At 39.0% G+C, this 25519-nt stretch overlaps 1 pseudogene across 1 annotated transcript; it reads right to left on the bottom strand.

Annotated features, from left to right (window-relative positions):
- Nucleotides 1–1492: 1492 nt before the first annotated feature.
- LOC308350181 (peptidyl-prolyl cis-trans isomerase A-like) lies at nucleotides 1493–1986 on the bottom strand (annotated as a pseudogene). The gene has a single exon. The product of its transcript is annotated as a peptidyl-prolyl cis-trans isomerase A-like (transcript).
- Between the last annotated feature and the right edge of the window lie 23533 nt (nucleotides 1987–25519).

The raw sequence follows: 25519 nt of genomic DNA, 5'->3' as shown, positions 1-25519 counted from the left end.
TTTGAAAGAAGGGGTGAGAGAAACCTGTGAAAAGGTTGGTCTCACCCAAACACTGTTTAAATTCACAGTGAGCTCTCAATGCCCAGACCCAAAAGACGCATGCAGGCAAGTTGGGGCTCCAGTGGGGAGGCTCCCACCAGATGGTTCTCAAAGACACTGGGGGGTTGTGTTCACTTTCCGTTTCAAATTAAGTATTGGAAAACTGAGTTCAATTAAAATAAGTTAGTTTGGTAGGAGCTGAGTTGTGTTTCTTGAGCCAAGGAGAAGTTGTCTCCTGATGTGGAAAGGAGGATCAGTGAAGTGTTGGTTCCACTTACGAAAACCAAAATTCAAGTGGTCCTCTGGTCTCTGGGTCCCACCGACCTATAGATGTGAGGGGAGAGTGGAGTTGTGGAAATATCATGAGAGAAAGCATATCTCAATAAGAAATGGAAGGTTGAGAGGACTGACTGAATGAATGACACAGGATTGATCCCACTGGGTCAAAGTACAATGGATAACCAGTTCCTTGCTATGTCTTTTTAAAGACATGACTTGAGGTTATGTACAATGTTCTAGTTTGATAAGGGGGATTTGAGCAGAGAAAATAGAGTGTGATGACATAATTTTTCTGACGAGGATGATTTGTAGATATTTGTAGGTCTTTTATCTTTTCCTCTTGGCCCAATTAGCTCCACAGAGGCAAAAAGCTAATAAATGCCTATTTGAGGTCAGCAAGTCATTTTCTAGGTAATACACGTTTAGTGCTCCTAATATGATCCTCAAAATAACTCTACCAGGACTGTCTTCTTATTCCCATTTTATAGATGAAGAATCAGAGGCTCACAAAAGTTCAATAAATTTTTCAAGAATTCAGAGTTAAATGATGAGACCAGGAAAGGGTTATTGGTAAACTTATGCCAAAGCCAGGATCCCTTACAGGAAGCCACCACTTCTAGATTATGCTGATTAGAATATGCAGTGTGGGTCACATATTCTTCTCCTCACTCTGACCTTGACTTAGTCTTCTTCTCACCCTGACCTTGACTTCTTCACTGTAACATACCTGGTTTTTGCTTCTGACTCCCTTGTCTTTGCTGCAATGTCAGTGGTTTAATGGAATGACCTTCACTCATGTCATAGGAACTGTCTCTGAGTTACTGTCTTTCATGTTGGTAATTAAACCCCCCCCCACCCCCACAATCCTTGGAGAAACAGCCTCATTAAAACCAATCTTAGGAATATGACTTATTAATTCTTACTATGTAGTTTCCCATTTTATTTATTTATTTAGTTAGTTAGTTAGTGTTGTTTAGTTTTTATGTCAAAATCATAAACTTAACTCTGCAATCCAGCTAGACTTGGAGGGGAGTAAGGAAAATATGGAACCCACAGAACTGCAACAAAAGCATAAAGATTGTAGGATATTTCAAGCAAATGGGAGTGAAGGGGTGCTCTCTTGAGCTACAGAAGGAATGGGCTGGTAGTTAAGATAAAACATGAGTAAAATTTATTAGATTTGTCCACAGTCGGCATTGGTGATCCTCTTGCTGGTCTTCCCATTCCTGGATCCAGAGCTCTCCATGGCTTCCACAGGATTCATGCCCTCTTTGACCTTGCCAAAGACCGCACGCTTGCCATACAACCCCTCAGTCTTGGCAGTGCAGATGAAGAGCTGGGAACCATTTGTATTGGGTCCAGCATTTGCCATGGACAAGATGCCAGGACCCATGTGCTTCAGGATGAAATTCTCAACATCAGATTTCTCCCCATAGGTAGGTGGACTTACCACCAGTGCCATTATGGTGTGTGAAGTCCCCACCCCGGCACAAAATTCCCTGAATAATCCTGTGAAAGCAAGACCCTTTTTAATGAGATCCTCTCTCCCCAGTGCTCACGGTATGAGAGTTTTCTACTGTCTATGGATCTTTGTAAACAGCTTGAAGGAGATCTTCCCAAGGGCTCACCAGCCATGGCGAGGTCAAAGAATATGGTGGGTTTGACCATGGTTGGGTGGCATGGGTGGCTCTGGAGCAGGGTTGCAAGGCCTCTAGTTGTCCACTTTTTTAAACATTTTATTTATTTGACAGAGATCACAAGTAGGCGGGGTGGGGGAGATCACAAGTAGGCGGGGTGGGGGGGAGCAGGCTCCCTGCTGAGCAGAGAGCCCGATGCGGGGCTCAATCCCAGGACCCTGAGATCATGACCTGAGCTGAAGGCAGAGGCTTAACCCACTGAGCCACCCAGGTGCCCCTATAGTTATCCATTTTAATTCTCATAACAACCTATAGGACCAGGCACCAATATCCCTCTTTTGGGGATGAGGCAGTAGAGATGCAGAGGGTAAGAATTTGCCCACGGTTGGGGCGCCTGGATTGTTGAGCATCCAGCTCAGTTGGTTGAGTGTCTGACTCTTGATTTCAGCTCAGGTCTTGATCTCAAGGTCCTGAGATTGAGTCCTGCATCACGCTCCGTGCTGATTGTGCAGCCTGCTTAAGATTCTCTCTCTCTCTCCCTCAGCCCCTCCCTCTTCTTCCTGTTTAAGAAAAACAAACAAACAAAAACCCCAAAACAAAACAAAACAAAAACAATTTGCCCAAGGTTACTCTACTAGGTGGTGGAGACAGGAACTGAGGCAGGAATGCCACTCAGTGCCAAATGTTTTGAGCCTGGAGTTTCTATTTTTGTACCATAAAGAGCTTCATTATTTTTAAATTAAAGGATCGGTTGAGTGGATTTTTATTCAATAACCTCTTTACTCGATCCCCGGTTTATAGATTAAGCAGTTGAGGATAAGAGCAGTCACATGGGAATGGAGAGGTGGAGCTGGGGTTTGTATCTAAGGTTAATGGTCCTCAACCCCTCATGTGGCACCAGATAGGGAAACTTGGGTCTGAAGTATCTCCATTCAAGAGCTTTTTAAAATACATTAATTACTGAATTCTCCCATTTAGCTTGGGAAACCTCTGGGCAGGTCTAAATGCTGGTCTTTGGTTCACAGGCTCTCGCTCCTCCCCTCCAGGGCAACTCTCAGCTCCAGAGGAGAAGGTACAGTTGGTGATAAGAAGGCGTGTGGATTTCATAGACTGTAACCTGCGGCAGTGTCTAGTGGAGATGAGCAGGCTTTTGAGTCCAGTCCAGGTCTGGCGCCAACTTTCTTGTTCAAGCTCATTTGTTAAACGTCGGTGTCATAGTAGTGCTGAGAGGATTGTAAAAAATACTGTGTGCAAAGTGCATACAGCATGATGTCGGACACGAAGAAAGGGCTCTGTGCACCACTGCTATAATGAGAACTACCGTTTACTTGCCTTGGGCTGAGAGGTATGATTTTCCTGAGCAGGAGACCCTGCACAGCAGGACTAAGTTACACTTAATTCACTGCCATGATGTTTGTCTTCTTTGACCATAAGTGTTTATAATTTCACAAGGGGGCTATGAATACTCATGGGTTTATCTGAAACATCACTGACTCTTTCCAAATATGTCTCTTTCCCTTGCCCTTTTTATATTCTCTTTCTTGCCTTTTCCTCTCTCTTTCAAAAATAATTTTTACTCTCAGCTCAAATAAACCATATATGGGGAAAGAAGTGGGAGAGAAATGCATTAACTAGAATGTCAAATAAATGGAAAAGAGCAATGAGGAGATATGATTGATTTCCTTCTTTGCTTTTTTGAACAGTGTTTTTAAAATTTTTTAAAAATATTTTATTTATTCATTTGACACAGAGAGGGAGAGAGAGAGAGAGAGAGCGTGCGCGCATGTGCACAAGCAGGGGGAGCAGCACGCAGAGGGAGAGGGAGAAGCAGGCTCCCTGCTGAGTAGGGAGCCTCATATGGGGCTTGATCCCAGGATCAAGCCCCATATGATTAACAACTGAGCCACCCAGGCGCCCCTTGAACAGTGTTTTAAAATATATTTCTATAAAATTTCATAAATCAAAATCTGGAAATAGGCAAAACAACCCCACAAACCATGACCTCACCATCCTAGTGCATTTTATTCAACCCCTTTTAGTCTTTTTCTCTACATACTTTTTTGAAATGCGGATGTAAGATGGAGGATAAACATCTTTGTACTATTTCTTTTAACATGTTGCTATAAAGCCATAAAAAGACATGGATTAAACTTAAGTGAATACCTCGAAGTGAAAGAAGCTAATCTGAAAAGGTGACATACTTCATGATTCCAACTCTATGTTGTTCTGGAAAGGGCAAAACTACGGAGGCAGTAAATTGATAAGTGGTTTCCTGTGGCTTGAGGGTAGGGAGAGAGGAATGAATAGTTGAAGCACAAAAGGTTTACAGGGCAGAGGAATTATTTTGTGTCATATTCTAATGGATACATGACATTATACATTTGTCAAGACCCATAGACCTGTACTATACCAAGAATGAACATTAATGTATACTATGCAATTTAGTTAATAATAATGTATCAATATTAGGTCATCAGTTGTATCAAATGTACAACACGAAGGCAGATATTACTAATAGGGGAAACTTTATTGGGAAGGGTGGTATATGGGAATTTTCTCTACCTTCTGCTCAGTATTGCCATAAACCTAAAACTACTCTAAAAGCAAAGACCATAAAAAATAGATATAGTAGAATTTAAAATTTTGAACATCTGTTGTGTCCTTCAAAATAGTCTCCTCAGACATTATGTGTGTGTTTCAATGATTTTGTCTTTGCTAAAAACATATTGTAAGTTCTTGTCGAAAACTTTCTACAGAGATTAGGTGGGTGAGCAAGATAGAGACACCATTTTTTAAATTTACATTTGTTTATCATGGGTGGAAATGAGACCTTTTCTCACTTGACTAACAAATTGGATTTGAAGGTCTCTTCCATAGAGCAAATGCATCCTGGTGGAATATGTCTGTAGCTTCCCAAGAGAGCGCTTTGAAAGAGAGTAGTGTTTCTTTGGATCATGAGGTTTTACATGAGAGAAAAGGAAAAATGAAAGCATCATATTTGTACCTGATTTTTTTCTTTCATGGAACAGTGGACGTTGGTGACATGTGACTACCAAATCACAGTGGACCTAGACCTTTAACCAAACCCTAGTTCCACCATTTGCCAACTCTAGAATCCTGGGCAAGTATGAATCCTCGTTTGTTTTTCCTTAAAATGGGGGCTATTATCTTGGACAGTTTATGTGGAATTTAATGGAGAATGCACAATCTGTGCTTGGAATGTCCTATTCCAAACTGCTCAATCATGGTAAAAAGTTATTACCAATAATATTGTTTTTATCAAGAGAACATCTGAGCTTAATATTATCTTGTGAGTCTGGTATTAAAAAACTAAAGTTAGGGGCACTTGGGTGGCTCAGTCTTTTGGGTGTCTGACTCTTGATTTCAGTTCAGGTCATGGTCTCAGATCCTGGGATCAAGCCCCGTGTAGAGGAGTCTGAAGATTCTCTCTCTCCTCTCCCTCTGCACCTTCCCCTGGTCTCTCTCTCTCAAATAATAAATACATCATAAAAAACTAGATTTAGATTTATAGGAAGAGGAAAACTTTGCATGAGAAAATTTGCATGTCAATAAGTTGTCACCTCATGTGTTAATATCTGTTATTTTTTAAATCTATTCTTTTTTGTAGCAGTTAGGGCACAAAATTTATGACCTATTTTTTAAGAACTTGAGCTTACATAAGTTTTCATAATGTCACTTTTGCTTGCTAGTGTTCTGATCTCCTTCAAGTGTGAAAGGAGCTTGTCTGTTGAAGCCAGTACATTGAGAATTGCCCATAACCTGCAGCCCATCTCAGCATGGCTGAGATCTGTAACCTGGAACAGTCATGGATGTGTTACGTAAATGTGATTTGTCAACTGTGTCACAGTGAAGGAAAAGATTGAGAATTGCTGTTTTGGCTCAGTCCATGTGCCAGCTTGTCATTCCTCTTACCCTTCAAAGTCAGACTCAGCTGTTACTACAATTCCTGGGGGCAGCATCTGGAGTCCAATTTGTTTTTCCAGAGAGTATAATTTTGCCCTAACATATACATTTTCAAGCAAATGTTAATATATCGAAGAGGACTGATAAAGTCTTCTGCTAATTCCTGAACCCCTTGGTTGGTATTTTAGGAATAAATAGAAAAAAATATCCAAATAAAACTTAGGAAAGGATAGAAATTAATTTTAGTAACAATATAATGCCAGTTCCAAGCCTAGCTCTTACAACTAACCATCAAGTTAATTTAATTCCTCAAACCCCATTGCTCCAACAAAATGTTGTTTAAATCAATTCATTCTTTCATTAGGCTGCCTAAGAGCACCGTGGAGTGATGAGAAATTACTGAGATGGCATTCATGTTTCAAAAGCCCCTCAGTTTCACTTCATTTTCCATCCTGACATGGGACTAATGTTCTGCATTTGCATGCTGAAATAGTATTTTTAATTGTAAAAGTGGTGTTGTTAAATTACCTTCAAATGAGTTTATTTTAAACGGTTCATTAAAGTTTTTGAAATCATTCCCTGCATGATTGCATCTCTTCTCCGCTTTGATGTATTACATCTCTCCCCAAAAACACAGGCTCTGAGAGAAAAACCTTTTCTTGCAAGACTCAGAGCTCCTGATCTGGCCGGTTTTGAAGTGAGAGCAGCAAAAGCCTCATGCTACTGCAGAGTGGCTGAGGGCACCCGTCTCTGGCACCTCCGCCTAGGGGCTCAGGGGAGGGGTCAAGGCAGGTGGCTGTGTTCTGCAATAATGGAAGGTCAAAGCCACAGAGGTTTCAAAAGGCTTGTGTCAATTCAGAAGATGAAAAGCAGCTCCCTCTGGAGAGCTAGTTTGGTTCTGAGATTTAAATACATCTCAGAGATTCTGTGTGTTCTCTCTCATTTTAACGTTTGTTCCCTCCTCTCCACGCGCGCCCCCCCACCCCCAACGCCCTGCCAGCGCTCTTCCGCACAGCTGCCATTCCGCTTTTCATTATTTCTCCTGTCTCTGTGTCTTCTAGGACAGTTGCCCTTTCTTATCTTAAGCCTCAGCAATTACTTTCTCAAAGAAGGCTCCTTTTACAAATAATATGATTTTCGTGAGATTGTCGTTAGTATGTTTATGAGAGTTCCTTTCTTATATTATTCACTTATAGTACGTTTAGGGGAGTATGAAGTCGCAGTGTATTGATGGAATAGATTTGAGTGGTTTTCTTTCTTTCTTTCTTTCTTTTTTTTTTAGTTATTGTTATGAAATCCTAATTTCCCATTCAGACCTACCACTTTCTGCAATGGTAGAAGCACCCAAAAAAATCACTGAGCAAGGGGGTGCCTGGGTGCCTCAGTTGGTTAAGCATCTGACTCTTGATTTTGGCTCAGGTCACGATGCCAGGGTCGGGAGATCGGATCCTTGCATGGGGCTTTGTTCTTAGTCCAGAGTCTACTTGAGATTCTCTCTCTCCCTCTCCTTCTGGCCCTCTAAATGGTTCTCTTTCTCTCTCTCTCTCTTTAAAATAAGTAACATCTTGGGGAGCCTGGGAGGCACAGTCAGTTAAACATCTGCCTTTAGCTCAGGCCCCCCGTATCAGACTCCCTGCTCAGTGGGGAGTCGGCTTCTCCCTCTGCCTCTGCCTGTCACTCCCCCTGCTCCTGTTCTCTCTCTCTCGCTCACTCAAATAAATAAATAAATAATAAAAAAATAAAACAAACAAAATCTTTTAAAAAAATGCACTGAGCAAGAAGGTTATCCACTGAGGTAGATAATGTGGAGAAAAATTGTGGAGTGGAGAGCCAGGTGTGTTATGTGCTCTAGTATGTAATGTCAGCACTTTACAACTTACTGATCAGGGGATGGTTTTGGAGGTATTTCATATCTCATATGAAGGTATCTCATATTACTTGTTAAATAAGATCCAAACTCTTCTTAATGACCCAAACCATCCTAACCTTGAGTAGAAGCAGCATTTCCATTTCTATTCGGACAGAATTCCAGCTTTCCCCCTTAACATCTGTTATTGAAAATGCTGTCTTTCTGGTGACATTTAAAATACCGTAGTACTATTATGAATTAACAATTTGTTCTAAAACTTTTTAAACAATGATAATAGCCCAATTATCCAATCATCGATTGCTGAAGCCAATGTCAAGAATAGAACTCCTGTTTCCTCATGTAAGCTATAATTCCTAGATCTTGCCCTTTAATCTTTGACCTACATTAACTTTTCCTTGAACTTGCAGCACTCACAGTGCATTGGCATGCATTTATTGAGCACCTACTATGTGTAAGACACTGTAATACAAACTGTGAGGAAAACAAAATAATAAAGATGGAAAGACAATGAGAGCTAATCATCATTTTCTCTGTGCCAGTTACTGCACTATTTATTTTCACCTGCATTATCTCATGACAGCCTTCTAGGTTCATCCTCATTTTAAAGACAAGGAGGCTGTAGATTCTAATTTTAGCCCTCAAGGGATTTACAATTCAGTGGGGAAATAAGGTGTATACACATAATAATATAAAGCAGTACATAATGCATATCAAATGAGTATTTCCAATGTGGCTTCCACAGGTGTTGAAAAAAGAAGCCATAAATTTGGGTTGGGCTAAGTAGGAACATCTTTGATACTCTGGTGGGGAAGGAACTTCATTTACGCTATAAACACTTTTTGGAGTGCCCACCATAGTAGGGTAGGGACTGATTTATAAACAGGAGCATCAAGGAGGGAGTGACTGTGTGACTTGGTATGGGATTTAAATGAAAGAGGAAATGTAATATATATAAAGTGCTGGCCATAGCTCTTTGAGTTTCCATGAGCTTATTTGAGTAGTTTTACATTTTCTTCATTTCTGGTAGTTCTTTTGTTCACATAATAAAATTCATGAAAACACAGAAGAGCTTGCATTTTTGATGTTTCTTCTCCTGTAAGCTCTTGTTTTTATTCTAACTTTGAATTTAAAAATTCTGTTTCATTTTCCAGGATTCAGGGTAGTTGGTTTTACAAATTTCAGTTTGGCTAATGACAACAATATAGTCAACATTTCAAATTCACTTCCACATTACTTCTCCCATCTGTTGGTTTTTTTTTTTTTTTTTTTATGTGAATGTTTTTAGTATTGACAAAAACAGTACAGGCTAAAAACTGATATTTGCGTCTTGATTTAGAAGCTGGTTTGGATGATGAAAACTTGAGATGTTAGTTTAAACCACGGTAAGAAAAGATTCCATTGCTTTATTAGAAGTGAAATCTTTTGTTGAAACTATTCATTGAAATGATACAATGAATCAGCCCCAGGTTCCACACAGCATAGTGTTTTGTTGCTGAGCAAGGAGTGTATTGACGAAAATCTTAATCTGATTCCTGTGACATCAGAGGTTAGGATTTTTCTCTATTTCCAATTTCCTTAACAACTTGTTGATAGTGCTACCAAATAGAGGTTTAGGAAGCTATATATATGTTACATGGCACAAGGAACTTTGTAGATGTAATTAAGATTACTAGTCATCTGACCTTAAAATAGCAATTTATCTTGGATTATCCTGGTGAGCCAAATGAAATCACATGAGACCTTGGAAAGAGAAATATTTCCTAGGATGGTAGCAGAAAGGGAAGTCAGGAGATTTGAAATATGAGGATTCAGGAGGCTGTTGTAGCCTTGAATCTGAAGGCGCCCACGTGTCAAGGCTCTGAAAAGGAGCTGAAGGCTGTCCAAAACCTGAGTGAGCTTCCTTAGAGCCGCCAGATAAGAGCCTGGCTTAGTGGACATCTTGCTTTCAGCCTTGTGGGGTCCTGAGCTGAGAACCCAGCTAAACTGTAGTGCCCAGACTTCTGACCCACACAACTCTGAGATAATAAATGGGTGTTATTTATAATTTACCATTAACTTTACGGTAATTAGTTAATGCAGCAGTAGCAAACTAATATATTCAGCAAGGCCCCAAAGGCATGCATAATCTGCCCCTAACCTCTCTCTCTGGTTTATCTTGCTTTACTTTTCTCACTGCGACACCCACTACTTTGCAGCAATGCTGGCCATAGTATGTTGAATTATAGTCTCCAAAAGATATGTCCAGGTCCTAGCCACCAGTACACATGAATATGACCTAATTTGGGAAAAGGCCTTTACAGATGTAATTAAGGATCTCAAGATGAGGTTATACCTGGTTAGCCAGGTAGGCCCCAAATCCAATGTCCTTGTAAGAGATCGAAGAGAAGCCCATATGAAGATGGGAGCAACAATTGGCATTACATTGTCCCAAGCCAAGGAAACATCTAGAATCTCTAGACAGAGCAATAGGGAGGGAAGGAGTCTCCTGTCCAGCCTCCTAAGAGAATTAGCTTTGCCAACACCTTGATTTAGGACTCTGGCTTCCAGAACTGTGAGAGAATAAGTTTCTGTTGGTTTAAGCCGCTTCCATTGGGGGTAATTTGTTAGAGCAGCTCTAGGAAACCAACACACTGACTTTTCAGGTTCCTAAAGGTGTTGCAACCCTTCCTTTCTCTGGGCCTTCTCAGCATTTTGGAATTTGTGTGTCTCTCCATGTACTTCTCTCCCCAACTCTTTCCATTTGCCTAGCTGACTTCTCATGTAGAAGGTCTCAGCTCAAGTGAAAGTTTTTTAGAAATGCTATTCCTAGTGGTGCCTGGGTGGTTCAGTTGGTTAAGCATCTGCCTTCAGCTCAGGTCATAATCCAAGGGTCCTGGGATGGAGCCCTGCATTAGGCTCCCTGTTCAGCAGGGAGTCTGCTTCTCCTGCTGCCCCTCACCCTGCCTCACCCTGCTCTCCTCTTCTCTCTGTCTCAGATAAATAAATAAAATATTTGAAAACAAAACAATCAAAAAACCAGCAAAAAAAAAAAAAAAAAAAAAAAGAAAGCCTATTCCTGACCACTCTTCTCCATCACTCTGCTAAAGTTTAGGCTTCCCTGTTATATCCTCTCGCATCAACACATTCTTTCCTGTGCTTATTTGCATAATTATTTGTTCTGTGTTTTTTTTTTTTTTAACTCTTTCCACTAGACTGTCTACTCTAAGAGGACAGTCCTCATTTCTGTATTGCTCACAACACCTGTTACAGAGCTGGTGGGCTATAAATATTTGTTGAATGAATAAATGAATATTCCTTCTGGCTCATTCTCTGTTTGGGAATATCAAAGGGATCAATCCCATGCAAAGATCAGTGGGAAAAAAAATTTAAACATTTCACTTCCTGACACCCAGCTCTAATGCTATTTCCCAAAGTGCCAACCTTCTATTCATTTTTATTCATATTCAAGCTGAAGCAATGATGGGAACTAAAATGGGAACTGTTGAAGATAAGCGGAGAAGAGTTAAGACTCAGAGCTTCTGTTTCTAACCTTCGCTTTAAATGCCTTTCAGGTTTGTTGCAGAAGAGCAGCAGCCTAAGGGAGGAGTGTGATGCCTATCTGATGCCCACATAATTGTTTATTTCTGAGCAGACAGCCTATGCTGTAAACACTAGGGGTTTTTTTCCTTTTTATTTGTTTCCCCCTTTTGTTTAAGTCAAAGTAATTATGTTTGCATTAGATTAAGCACTGACTTGTTCTTGTGCAAAAACAATGGAGATTTGTTTTCCCTCCCCATCTCCCATTCACTGTGTCAGTCCACAGTCGCACTGAGGAGTGAAGCCGCAGTCATTGCAGACTTGGAGCTGGGTCCTGAGAGACATTTGCAGAAAGGAAAGGGGGCAGGTAGGAAGGGAAATGGAAAAAGATGAGACTGGGGTTATTAGCAAAATAAAAAATGTAAGAATGCTTTTGGTTTTGCTTTCATGGGAGGTTTCATGATGAGCTAAGTTCTTCCAATAGTCACTTAATGCAGCAGAAAAGTAATTAAATCCTTTGTGGCCCTCGTCATTCCCTGTTTATTGTATCTTTTATGGCCAGTGGGCTTCCAGGATTTTCTCTAGATGCTCTCTCCTTAGTTCCCTCCCTCCTTGAATTTTTGGGTCGGCTCTTGGACAGAATTGCCATGAGATACTCTGCAGTAATTAAAGAAGCATGGGGGAGTTTCCACGGCTGGACCCGGGAGAGGGAAAGACTCTGGAGGGGGTGCTGAATTTCCTTGTCTCTTGGAAGCCTCTGAAGAATGAGAACAATGACTATTGGGTCCCCAATGTTGGGTCCCCCAATAATGGGTCCATGGTCAAAGGAGCGAGACTGATACAAAGCGAAGGTCAAGCAACGCTTTATTTCATGCCAAGCATCAAGAATCAGACCAACCATCAAACAGACTGGTAGGGACCACACTTTACAGAGAGGGCGACCCCTCCCTGCCTCAAAGACTAACTTTTATAGAGCAAAGGCCATGTGGTTGAGCCTGGCCACACACAGGTGGCCAATGAGATTGCAACACACAGAGAAAGCTGCACAGTCATGCTAGGTCACACACGGGTGGCCAATTGAACTACAGTTCACCCCGTAGTAGACATTTGCACTAGCCTATCTATCATCTTGGTGAAAATTGGCACCCAAAAGGCGGGGACCACACTCCTTGGTAGCTAGGAGACAGTGTGGGGTGGGGGCCCACTGACTGAATACCTCCACCTGGCCTGACCCACCCTTGTATTTGGATTTTGTTACCTGGGATTGGTTTCCCAGACTTGCTTTTAAATAAGTTCCCCTGGGCGGGGGCAGGGTCAATTTAAGTTTTACTGCATAAACAACAAAATGGCTGTTCAACCGAGGTGGGGCCGCTCTGGCTAAATAGGCCCTTACATGACCTTCTGGATCAACAGTGACCAAGTGGGAGCCATTTAGCTCCAAAATCATTGGAATAATTGATTAATTATCAATTATTAATTAAATAATTGAATAATTCCAAAATAATTGGAATCTCTCCCTCTAATTGTGGAAAACACACATCTCATTTTCTTCATGGGCTCACAGATATTTTCGAGCTGCTTGGCTTGGTCAGAATGATTAGGTTTCTTAGAACAGGAAGCTTTCTTTCAAATCAGGACTGTATTTGAAGCTTTCCCAAAATTTTCTTGCTTTTCTCCCATTCCTTGTCTTCTCTGCCTCTGGGAGGCAGTGTGGGGACATGTGGGGACTCAGAGAAGCTTGGCATAGAATTCAGGCTCTGCCATGAGTGTGTTACTTAATCACATCAGGCTGCAGTTTCTTCTGATATTAAGTGGGTGGGATAATGTTCACTTCTGGGGCTTGTAAAGAAGAAGGTGATAATGTAGGAAGAATATCAACACAGTTTCTAGTACATGATCATCTTTCAAGACTGGCCAGAAAATCCCCCCAAACTGTGTCTTTGCTGGGTTATACTAGTAGCTTAGATAGCACGACTATTTCCATTTAATTAGCACATGACAGTTTCTGCTTTACCACAGAACATATTTTATCCTCAGACTTATGTTTTAAGGTAGGAACATATTTTTTTCTTTCTTGGGTTACTTAGACTTTCATCATTTGAGATGTCTACACTTAGACCTGCCTTATGCCACATGGTCCCCTGTTTCCACATTTTTTCAGTTACAGGGATTTTGATAAGAAGAGAAAGAACTTAGAAGTGATATTTTTTGAACACCTACTGTTAGGTCCCCCCAAAAATGGGTCCGTGATTAAAGGAGCGAGACTGATATAAAGCGAAGGTCAAGCAAAGCTTTATTCCAAGCCAAGCATCAAGAATCAGACCGAACGTTCGGGTACGCACCTCTTACAAGAGAGAGTGACCCTTCTCTGTTTCACAGACTAGCTTTTAAGGGCAAAGGCCATGCGGTTGGGCCTGGCCACGCACAGGTGGCCAATGAAATTGTAACACACAGAAAAAGCTGCACAGTGATGCTAGGTGACCAATTGAATTACAGTTTACCCTATAGTAGACATTTGACCTAGCCTATCACCTTGGTTAGAATTGGTGCCCAGAAGGCTCCTAAAGGGCGGGGCCCATACTCCTTGGTAGCTAGGGAGACAGTATGCAACCCCCCACTGATTGGATGTCTCCACCTGGCCTGACCTACCCTTGTATCTGGGCTTTGTTACCTGGGGCTGGTTTCCAGGACTTGTTTTTAAGTAAGTCCCCTGGGGGAACGGGAGCAGGGATAGTTTAAGGGTTAACCAACGTTATCGTTTTAACCTTGATGGAAGCCTCTGGCTAAATAGGTCCTTACACTACTATGGTATTGAGCCAAGGGGACTAACACAAAAGCACTTGATCTTTCTTTTAATAGAAATATTGTTGATATACAATATCTTACTACTTTCAGTGTACAATATAGTGATTTGACATTTACATACATTATGAAATGACCACTAAAGATAAGTGTAGCTACCATCTATTAACCATACAAAGTTATAATATTGACTATATTCTTTTTTTTTAATATTGGCTATATTCTTTGTACTGTGCTTTTAATCTCTGAAAAGCACTTGCTCTTGTTTTTTATTTTATTTTTTTTAAAGTTATTTATTTGACAGACAGAGATCACAAGTAGGCAGAGAGGCAGGCAGAGAGAGAGGGGGAAGCAGGATCCCTACTGAGCAGAGAGCCCGATGCGGGGCTCGATCCCAGGATCCTGAGATCACGACCTGAGCCAAAGGCAGAGGTTTAACCCACTGAGCCACCCAGGTGCCCCAGCACTTGCTCTTTTTTTTTTTTTTTTCTTTTAAGATTTTACTTATTTATTTGACAGAGAGAGAGATCACAAGTAGGCAGAGAAGCAGGCAGAGAGAGCGGGGGAAGCAGGCTCCCTGCTGAGCAGAGAGCCCGATGTGGGGGTTGATCCCAGGACCCTGAGATCATGACCTGAGCCCAAGAGAGAGGCTTAACCCACTAAGCCACCCAGGCATCCCCCAGCACTTGCTCTTTTAATGAAACCAATTCTCCCTCTGTTCTGAAGGATAAAAAGGCGAATTCTGAAAGTGGGACAGAATAGGGTCTAGGCATTCTTAATGTTTATGAATACTAGAAAATTATACCTTTCCATTCAGAAGAGACTTCCTGGAAGCTCAAAGAACTCATCTTCTCTCCGTGAAGTGATTACTCCTTCCCCCTTGACGATGGTTCAGAGGGTCGTACAGAGGACAGCATGTGTGAGGGCTTGCGTGTTGAGTGGCACATCTCTGCTGGCTTTGGGTTCTTCATGACGAAGCACGCAGCTTTGAGTTGTGGGTATTGTTCCTTGATCCCTGAGAAAAACCTCCAGTTTCTTTTCTTCTATAACCTCAGTAGGCCCTATTTTGGTGAGTTATTGTATGTCCCTTAGCCACATGTTACATTCAGAAACAAGAGTTTGGTATGCAGAGTTTGAGTAATGGGCTGAAATGAGGCCATTTTTCTTTGTTGACAGCAACCCATTAACCACTCAGACCCATACTCAGCCATCATTCAGGGCATAGTCACACTCCTTCTGAGGTGGTAATTGCAACACATTGAGTTATGAAGGGAATGTGGGCTCCCCAAAGCCACAGCAGATAGACATACTTGACAGGTAGTTTCTAAAACTACCTTTTGTTCAGTGTAACTTGACATAATTCAGTTAGGTATTGTGTATTTTCGCTCTCATTGTGTGAAAGTGAGATTCAGTGTTGCACTTTAACATCTTGCTATCATGGTAATACGTTTTTGGATTACTAAGAAAAATCTTCCACCAAGCACCATGCTGATGCCTCATTGTTTTTGAAACTTTGTTTTCTCTAAAGCTAACTCAAGGAATGTAGGTAAGCACAGTAGCACAACTCATAGAGGACCTTTGACAGTGTGGGATGGGTGTAGGCCATGCTACAGAGCTGTGCACCATGATGCCTCTGTCTTATGTAGTTATAATCAGACATTCCTGTAAAAGAAGCCTAATGTTATAGAACAGAGCCTGTAGGGCTGCGTGAGAGGGACCCTTTGAATGATTCACCTTGAATGATATCCCCAGTCTGGCACATAATATATAGTAAATATATATGCATTCCGTGAATGAATAAATGAATGGTTCGCCAGGCAAATGAAAGAGATTGCATGGCATAGAAGAAGAATTATAGGCTTTAGAGCAAAGGGGAGAATCCTGGCTTCGCCTGTTTATTGTGTGATTTGGGGGTAGTCACTGATTCTGTTTCTCATATGTAAAATGGATTTAATAAGCTTTTCCTTCTCTGCTTGTGATGAATTAATGAGAAGATACTTAAAAAGAACCCAGGATAAGTAAATGTGTATGTATATACATATGATTATATGTACATACCTATGTTTTTGTTTCCTCTTTTGTTCTAAAAAGGATTTGAAGTACCACAGAAACGTCCAAGTTACTAAGACTGCATATAAAAGTAGAGAAGAAAATATTAGTAAAAGGAAATTAAAGATGGAGAAAAACTTAAGTATAATCAAGGCTGAATATACATAAATTGCAGGATATATACATTCCTACACTATCTAGAAAAGAAAAAGTTTGGCTCTGAGCTTTCTAATAAATAAAACAAAGAAGTTAATATGATAAGATACATAATGCACATTGTTAGTCAAATAAACAACCACAGCACTAACAGCACCTTTTCAGAAGACTGGTCCTAAGAAAAAAGAAAGATTTGCTGTGAATTATGTTGTCCATAAACAGACCTCACTGGGCTGTTTCTGTTAGTGCATGTTATATCCAGTAAAAATTATGTCTTAAAATGGGAAGGAGGACATAAAAATTTGCAATTTAAAATACTGATTTCTGATGGTATTACTTATTACTAGAACAATATTAAATTATCCAGTTGTTTCATTTTAGGACTATATAAAAACAAATAAAAAAGAGAAGAAGTGGCCAGATGGATAGTCAATCAGAAAAGGTTGGCTGTAGAGTTTATAAATAGGAATATTTAGAATTTCAGAATTTCAGAGGAAAAAAAACAACTTGCTTACTTGATTATAATTATCATGATTATGATTTAAGGTTATTTCTAATAATTCACTTTTTATTTGGTACTTTTGTCATATAGTTTGCTTCTACATAAATTACAATCTTTGTAAAATGTTATTATCGATGTCTTAAGCAGTCAATAATCTTTCGTATTTCCTTGTATTTCCCTTTTTGGTGTTCATTCTTTGTTCTCTATGCTTTCATTTGAAATCATTTCCCTTTAGATCAAGGAAATTCCTTTATTTATTTATTTTTTTTTACAGTAAAAGTGTGTTCCAGTGAATTATTTCAACACTATCTGAGGATATCTTTCTTTTGCTTTCATTATTAAGGGATATTCTCACCAAGTATAGAATTCTAGTGTTGGCAGTTTTTCTTTTAGCACCTTAAAAGGCCATTACAGTTTGTTATGGCAAACATAGTTTCTGTTGAGAAATCAGCTGCCATTTTCCTTGTTGCTTCCCCGCTTGGGGGGGCGGGGCTTCTTTCTTTGCTACCCTCTGACTGATTTTATGATTATTCTCTTTCTTTTTTCCTTTTGCTTCTTTCGGTTTCTAACAGTTAGACTTATGGGCCTTGGTGTGATTTTTCCTTGTATTTATCTTGCTTCAGATTCACTGAGATTCTTCATTGGTGAGTTAATATCTAGATGCAGTTAACCCCAAAGTCCTAAGTAGTGAGTCCAGAGGGTTTGTTATCCCTTGAGCTTTGGCCTGGTCAGATTATCTTCCAGTTGTGCTTGAAACTATTCAGTGACACCTTTTTAAGTTCTAACTTTGTCTATCTTTTCAGAGGAAGTACCTATTGATTTCATTCCCTTTCTCTTATTCTCAGCCAACCTTTATCTGCTTCTTAAACTTGGGTGAAACTGAATGCACAAACACAGTCAGATTTAATAGAAAACTTTAAGTGATCATTCCTCAGACAGTTCCCATGGGAACAAAGGCCAGTTCAATAACAGATTGCTTTTTTTTGAATTACCTATTTTTTTCCCCCATTTTTTCCAGAGACTGTAGCTGCTGGGTGTTTGGTGGATCAGTCAATTGCCAGATGCCAGTTGACAACAAAAGAAACATTACTTAAATATTACAGACATGAATATGAAGTAGATTGGACTATTTATACAAACTCTAGAAGTTATACAATATAGCCTGGTTGAAACATTCCATGAAAGCTTCAATAATTTTAAGACACTGTCTACAAAATTATGGCTTGTTTTATGTAGTAGTTTGATGATAAATCCCTGTTTTAGAAACTAATTCTTGAATGTTTTCCTCATACATTGACAAAAAAGGATAATTTGACAATGGAGTTGCTGTCAAAGATTTGAAAATATATTTTCCATTTACTTGCAATTTCATGAATGCTGTAATCTAGCTATATTTGTGGGGGATTCATACTGTTGCATTGTTGATTCCTTTATGGAGGGCATATAGTTCTTCAGTCAGAATTACTACACTTTGGAAGGCCCTGTGGTATAAGTAAGGAAGCACTGAACTTCAAGTAAAGAAATCTAAGTTCTGGATACCATTTAGTCTCTGAATAGTTGGATGAAGTTTGGTAAGTCACTTCATTTATAAAAGGTTGGAACTGAGTTAATTGATTTTCGGTCCCTTTGAGCCTGAATATTTCTAACTACAGGACTCTGTGTTTAAGGCAGGCAATTTTGTGTCCCATCCATTTTTAAGAAATGTTCAGATTTTTTTACTTTGCTCATTGATGTATATGTGCTATTCTGGAGAAACTTATGAGCATCTAAATCTGCCCTGTTGGCTTTTTTTCAGGAGGAAAATCAGTAATGCTCTTTTCTTTGCTTGTAAATTCAGAAGTAATTGAGAGGTGAGAGAGATCACTATTCTTATGGAAGAATAGGGATAAATCAAGGAGGCTATTTGAGTGTCATGGAAGTTTTAGGAGGAAATAACTTGAGGAAGGAAGTGATAAATGCCAACAGCTATAGAGAGAGGTGTAAGGTGAAGAGAAAGCAGAAAGCGCCATTAGTGACTGTTGAGAGAACAAGGTCAATGTTGGAGTAGAGGCCAGTTTTCAAGGGATTAGGAAGGGAGTGGATGATGATGCATGGGAAGTGGAATTTGTATTCTTCCTTTGAGAAACCTGGAGTCATAAAAAGAGAGACTGTTATCTTAAGAGGAAAACACTGTTGAAAAAAATAATGCTTTTAAAAATGATTACAGAAAAAAAAATAAAAATGATTACAGAAAGTTAATTAAATTTGCACATGTGATGACTGTTACCTTTTTTCCCTGTATTGTATAATTTTCTTTTGCAGAATTATCTCTCGTTTAGTCTCTGCTTATGTTGTACGGCAGTAGATAATTCCCTCTTCTCCCTTCTGTTGTACTCCAAGATCTCCATGTGACTCAGACTAGTCATTAAGAGCATTCTGTCTTCTGGCCAAAGATATCAGTTCAGGGACAAACACATGACTCCATCCAGGAGATTCAGAGCTCTCCCTGGGACTTTTCTGCAATCATTAGGAAGGAAGCATTCCCCCCCCCCCGCCCCCCAACCGTGGTATTGATTGTACTAAAGACAGTGAGAATGTCTGAAAAATTAAAGACCCGGAATTAAAGAATACAAAGGCACACATACAAAGGACAGAGAGCGAGAAGGAGGACTGGGAAGAGAAAGAGACTGAGAGAGGCAGAGAGAGAAGTGACAAACTAAGACTGACTGGCAAGACTCTTCGAACTTTTGGATCTAACTCTAAGTGCGACTCTGGATTTTAACCCACAGTAGTAAAAACATATGCAAAGGAAAAATCCAGAGTGAAGAATAAAAGCCTGGAAGTTTAGCAAGAGAGGGGTCTACTGATGAAATCAAGTCTCAGAGGGAGCTCTAGGAGATGAAGTGGAGGGATTTGCCTGAGATACTCCTCAGATGCCAAAGAAAGGGGAAAAGATCAACACTCTCTCTATACAGAGAAATGTTGATATGGGGAGAAGCAGAGTTGAGGAAGTTGGTATTAAACGACTAAGATCACTTTATGCAGTAGGAAAAAAGTTACCCATCATTTGACACATAATCAGCTTATTACACTGATCTTTTTCATAAACTATTATGAGAAATTGCTTTCAAATAGCTGTTGTTACTGATTGAGTTCTGTAGGTGATTGGCTATAAATAGCATAGGGAGACAGGACAAACAGAAGATATGGGTAACCCTTGAAATGTATCTCACACACACCACACCCCCCTCCATGGACATAGATGCATGCAGCATTGTTATTTGTGAATGCAGCTGTGAATAAGCCAGAGCACTAGAGTGGATCTCTGTCCTGATGTCCTTAACCAGCCAGCCCATGATATACTTTATGAATAAGGTCAAGTTTGCTCTCTGTGATTTTCCTCTTTCTTTCCTTTTTCTTTATTCCTTCCTTGTGAATATTTAAAATGTGCTAGCTATAGGAAGTAGAGTTTTGAGTAAGATAGATATAGTCTCTGCCACCACAGTGGTGAAAAAATGATGAAAGGATTAAGAAGGGATGAAATATTTCAGAAGCCTGGAGCCTTGTACCTATTTTACCACCTGCAAAAGTTTTTATAAGAACATTATTTATTGGGGGCTCCTGGGTGGCTCAGTGGGTTAAAGCCTCTGCCTTCGGCTCAGGTCATGATCGCAGGGTCCTAGGATCAAGCCCCGCATTGGGCTCGCTGCTCAGCAGGGAGCCTGCTTCCTCCTCTCTCTCTGCCTGATTCTCTGCCTACTTGTGATCTCTGTCAAATAAATAAATAAAATCTTTAAAAAAAACCACATTATTTCTTGATAAGTTGTCAAAATAGAATCAGCCGTGCTTATTTTTATTGAAATTGGAAAGTTGATTATGTCCAACAAACTTGACAATTTGTGTGGATGAACCTTTGGAGAAAAGTCAGTCTTTTAAAAACAGTATGCTCAGCTAGGCTACATCTGGTTTTATTTAATTGGATATCAATAAATATATTTTGCGTGTGTCATTTCTTTTGCTACCTTTTCTCCACTTGATAAGGGTTCATTAAGCAAAAGCCTCCTCCTCCTTCCTCCTCCTCCTCCTCATCTCCCCCCAACTTCTTCTTTCTCTTCTTCTTCTTGTATTGTGACAGGTAAAGGGAATTAAATTATTTGCAATGATTTCTTTATCATCCTGAAAGGTTCTGGCACAGGGATGCTGTATACCGTGTGAGGGGAATTGGAGGGACATCGGTCCTTGTAGAAGTTATGCAAACTAATGTACCATACTACAAACTAGCCATGGGACTGTAACGGAGAATGTAGAAGGAAAACACTTTACGTCCAGTGCCCCAGTCATGTTAGAGAATCCACTGCTCCCTGTAGAGTTTAAATTTCAACAATGGCTTGAGTGACAGATTATACAAGCATTGCCTGGTATATTTAACTTAACCTTTCTTATGTAATGTCTAAAACTGGTCCATTCAGAACTTTGGTTCAGTTTAAGAAAAGCCCTTCTGTCTCTTGATAATCTCTGAATCCCAATGATTGATTGGCTCTATCATTTATTTCCTCCCTGGGTGATATTTCAAGTTGTAGTCATACTCAAGGCCTTCATCTCTTCCCTTCATTTGCTTATCATTAATTTCACTTATTCCAGTTCTAGTAGTTGACCTTCTCCCTCAGCTGCCATTCTGTTTATATTTCTGTCTTAGAAGACAGGGATAGGAAAAAAGAAAAGAACTGGATAAAATATTTTATAAATCATATCAAATCTCTTTGTAAATTAAGCTACTGATGTCCATACTCATGGGCTAATGCCCTTCTCCAAATAGTCACTGACTTTCCTCTGTCAATAGAAAACCAACATTGGTCAATAGAAAGAACACTTGCGCTGCGGAAAAGAAAGTTTGCTTTCGTTTCGCCTATTATGGTTAAAATATGCATAGTTTTGAGCTTTCATTTAACCTCCTGAACCTCATAATTTTATAAAACAGGAACAATAATATGAACATATTCCATACCAGATCATCTTTAGAATCAAATGAGATAAATTCTGTGAAAGTATTTTAGTTTTTGTACAGTACTGTAAAAATACTGTAAGTATTGTAAAAATGAAAACCAGGACTATGGAGGTAAATTCCCAACTATTGGTTTTGCATAGTTGTCATTTTAGATCTCAAGGGAAACATCCCTAGAGTGATATTTCTCAGTATAAGAATTAGTAAGCATCAGTATTATATTAGAAAGAAAAGTTCTAACAAGGGCAGTCCTTCTTCTTGTCTATCCATGAAATGAATATTTCAAGAGTTATGGTGATTTCAAGCATTGTACACATTCATATTATAGGTCCATTATAAACCACAGGAAGTACTAAAATTCAAATAGATGCAGAGTGAAGTACTTAGAAGAACAAATGGTTTTATAAACCTTTCTATTTTTCTTTATTTCTCAATCAGAAAACGGGTATTTTTCAGTAGAGAAAAGTTCTGACTCCATGTTTATCTGACAGTTTTTAAAAAAATTTCTCTTTTCCCAGCTAATTTAATTATAATTATTTGTAATATCTTGAATTATTTAATCAAGAGTGTTTTGTGACCCTTTGATAGTATTTTTTTAAAACTTTATTTTTAACTTTTTTTATTTAAAGTTAGCTCTATGCTGAACATGGGGCTTGAACTCACAACCCCAAGATCAAGAATCACATGCTCCACTAACTGAGCCAGCCAGGCACCCTGACCCTTTGGTAGTAATTTAGTTTTTACTTTCTGCTATGTAAAATCTAAATGACCCAAGATTTTCAAAAGCAGAATCTTGAATATAAATTGTATGAGTATTGAAAAATAAAAGAGACTTTTAAATCTTGTGTTGAAATAGTGGTGAGTCTCAAAGAACATACTTTGTAAGAAAGTTAACATCTGAATACTCTTCTACAGCTTCTCCAGAGGGATATGAGTTGACTTGGTGACAGATAAGCTTGGAAGACAATATAATCTATCTCTGTGGAATTCCACTGGGCATCACATGGCCTCAAAAATCTCAAGTTCCCTTGAGCTGACTAGTCTCTAATTTTGTTCTACATTACCATAGTCCTCTAAAGTAGAAGTAGATGGGGTTGAATGAGGAACGGATTATTTATTACCTTGCACCTAATAAAATGCATTAAAATTCCACTTGCAGGATGTAACCCTACAGTTTTATGCTTTTATAAGCACATTTGTCTTATGTACAAGTGGACAAAAAACTTATGCGGTGGGCTCCACTCTAAGAAACTTTACCAAAAAAGCTAGATTTAAAAAGACTAATTATATTAAGCGTTAACAATGAATAAAACACATAGCTCTTTCATATGCTGCTGGTGAGAGTATAATTTGCTATAACCACTTTCAAAACTCCTTGCCAGTAGCTAAACAAATTTGACATTCATAGACTCTATAACCAAGCATTTCTACTTCTAGGGATATACCTAACAGAAATGCTTATATATGTGCACCAAAAGATATGTGTAAGAATATTCATATTAACATTATTATTACGAGCAACAAACTAGAGACCCAAATATCCTTTAACAGAAGAATGGATACATAAATTATGACATATTCATCTAATGATACATAATGTGTAGTAATGTATAGTGATGGTTATTAATGATGTATCATGTAACTATATGCTATAGAAGTTATGAATAAATGCATTTATGTTTCAAAAGCAGACAGAGCTACTTGTCTATAGTGATCAAAGTCAGAAAGTGATTCTTTTGGAGAAAAGGGAAGGGTTAGTGTTAGGGATGAGCTATAGGGAGCTTCTGGAATGCCAGTATTATTTTATCTTTTGGTCTATGTGGCAGTCCCACAAGCATGCTAACTTTGTGATAATTCATTGAACTGTGCAATTATGACTTGGCCACATTTCTTTATATATATCATACTTCAAGAGAAATATTAAAATAAAAAAGGATGTTGAGGCAAGAATCAACAAAGCATCAATCAAATGTGAGAGTAGAATAAAGATCCTTTGCAGAAATCACACATAGCATTTTTTTAAACTTTACTGAGATATAATTGACATGTAACATTGTATAAATGTAGGGTGTACAATGTGATGATTTGATAAACATATATATTGCAAAATGATTACTACAATAGGGTTAGTTAACACCTCTCTCACCTCACAAAATTACTATGTGTGTGTGTATGTGTTTGTGTGTGAGAACATTTAAGACCTATTCTCTTAATAACTTTCTAGTATATAATATAGCATTGTTAATTTTAGTCACTGCTGTATATTAGATTAGATCAGATCACCACAACTTATTTACCTTATAACTGGAAGTTTATACTCTTTGAGCAACATCTTCCCATTTTCTCCTACTCCTGACCCCTGGCAACCATGATTCTACTCTCTGTTTCTGAGAGTAGAAACATATAAAAAAGAACTTGTCAGATTATCCAGTATTTGTCTTTTTCTGATGGACTTATTTCACTTACATAATGCTCTCAAGGTTTACCCATGTTGTCACACATGACAGAATGTCCTTTCTCATGGCTGAATAATATTCCCTAGCATGTATATACACCACATCTTCTTTGTCCACTCATCCGTGGAGGAACACTTACACTGTTTCCATGTCTTGGCGTTGGAAGTAATGCTGCAATGAGTGTGGGAGTGCATATAACTCTTTGAAATACTGATTTAATTTCCTCTGAATATATATCCAAAAATAAGATTGTCAGATTATAAAGTAGTTCTAGTTTTAATTTTTGAGGAACTTCCATACTGTTTTTCATAGTGACATACCAGTTGGCTTCCTTACCAACACACACAGCATTTTTAAGGGAACTACTTGTGTTTATGTCCCAGAAAATGAAGGTATAAACCAAGAATTGTGCAGATTTAGGATCTAGAAAGAAAAGAATGGTTTGGGAGAGTAATAAAGGGAAGTTCGGCCTGACAATCACACAGAAAGCTTTGAGAATGAGAGTCTTATGCACAGCAGGAGGACGGAAAACTCCAGGCAGGTGTTTAAGAGATTTGATATTATCCCAGAGAAATGGAAGAATTTAAGAATTCAATAAAGGCAAAGAATGGAAGAAAATAATAAAGATCAATGGAAATATCAGGATAAAAGGCTGCATAAGAAAGAAAATATAGCCAGAGAACACTTCTTGGCTCTGCCACAAATAATGGTTAGTAGTCATAATAGAATAAAACCCTGTTTGTTATTATCCAGATCTCAAGAGCTGGGTGTCCAATTAATCCTAGGACTAGCATCCAGAAGTAGCTACAGACTACAAAGGATGGACAGCGAAAGTGTTATATCCTTGGGCTAAGAATGCAGACCCTCCCCTGGTTCTCTGTTCTTTGCTCTGAGGTTTCTTGTTAAAGCACAGAAACTCCAAATGAATTGTTGGAGGGCTCAGAACACATCTCTTCTGACAGAAGCCGCTGTTTCAGGGTAGGGATTTTGGATGTAATTTTGCATCACTGCTCCAGAACATACTAGATGTGTAACATTGAACAATTTTTTATTTTCGTCTGTGACTCTCAAACTTCTCTGTAAAATGAGAATTGCAAATGGCCTCTCTCAGGCTGTTGTGATGTTTAATGGGATAACACATGAGATTCCTTTTCTTATTGCTTTGTTCATGACATATTTAAATGGTATTTGGCCAATTTTGGCTAAGGTATAACTCACATTATCTAACACAATGAATACGTATGTCCCTGTGTGCGTGAAGAAAATAAATGTATTTTTTGGAATCTATTATATCTCAGGCATTTTTTG

Source organism: Martes martes (assembly GCF_963455335.1).
Source record: "Martes martes genome assembly, chromosome: 10".
Lineage (NCBI taxonomy): Eukaryota > Metazoa > Chordata > Mammalia > Carnivora > Mustelidae > Martes > Martes martes.
This window is presented reverse-complemented; position numbering and strand designations above follow the sequence as displayed.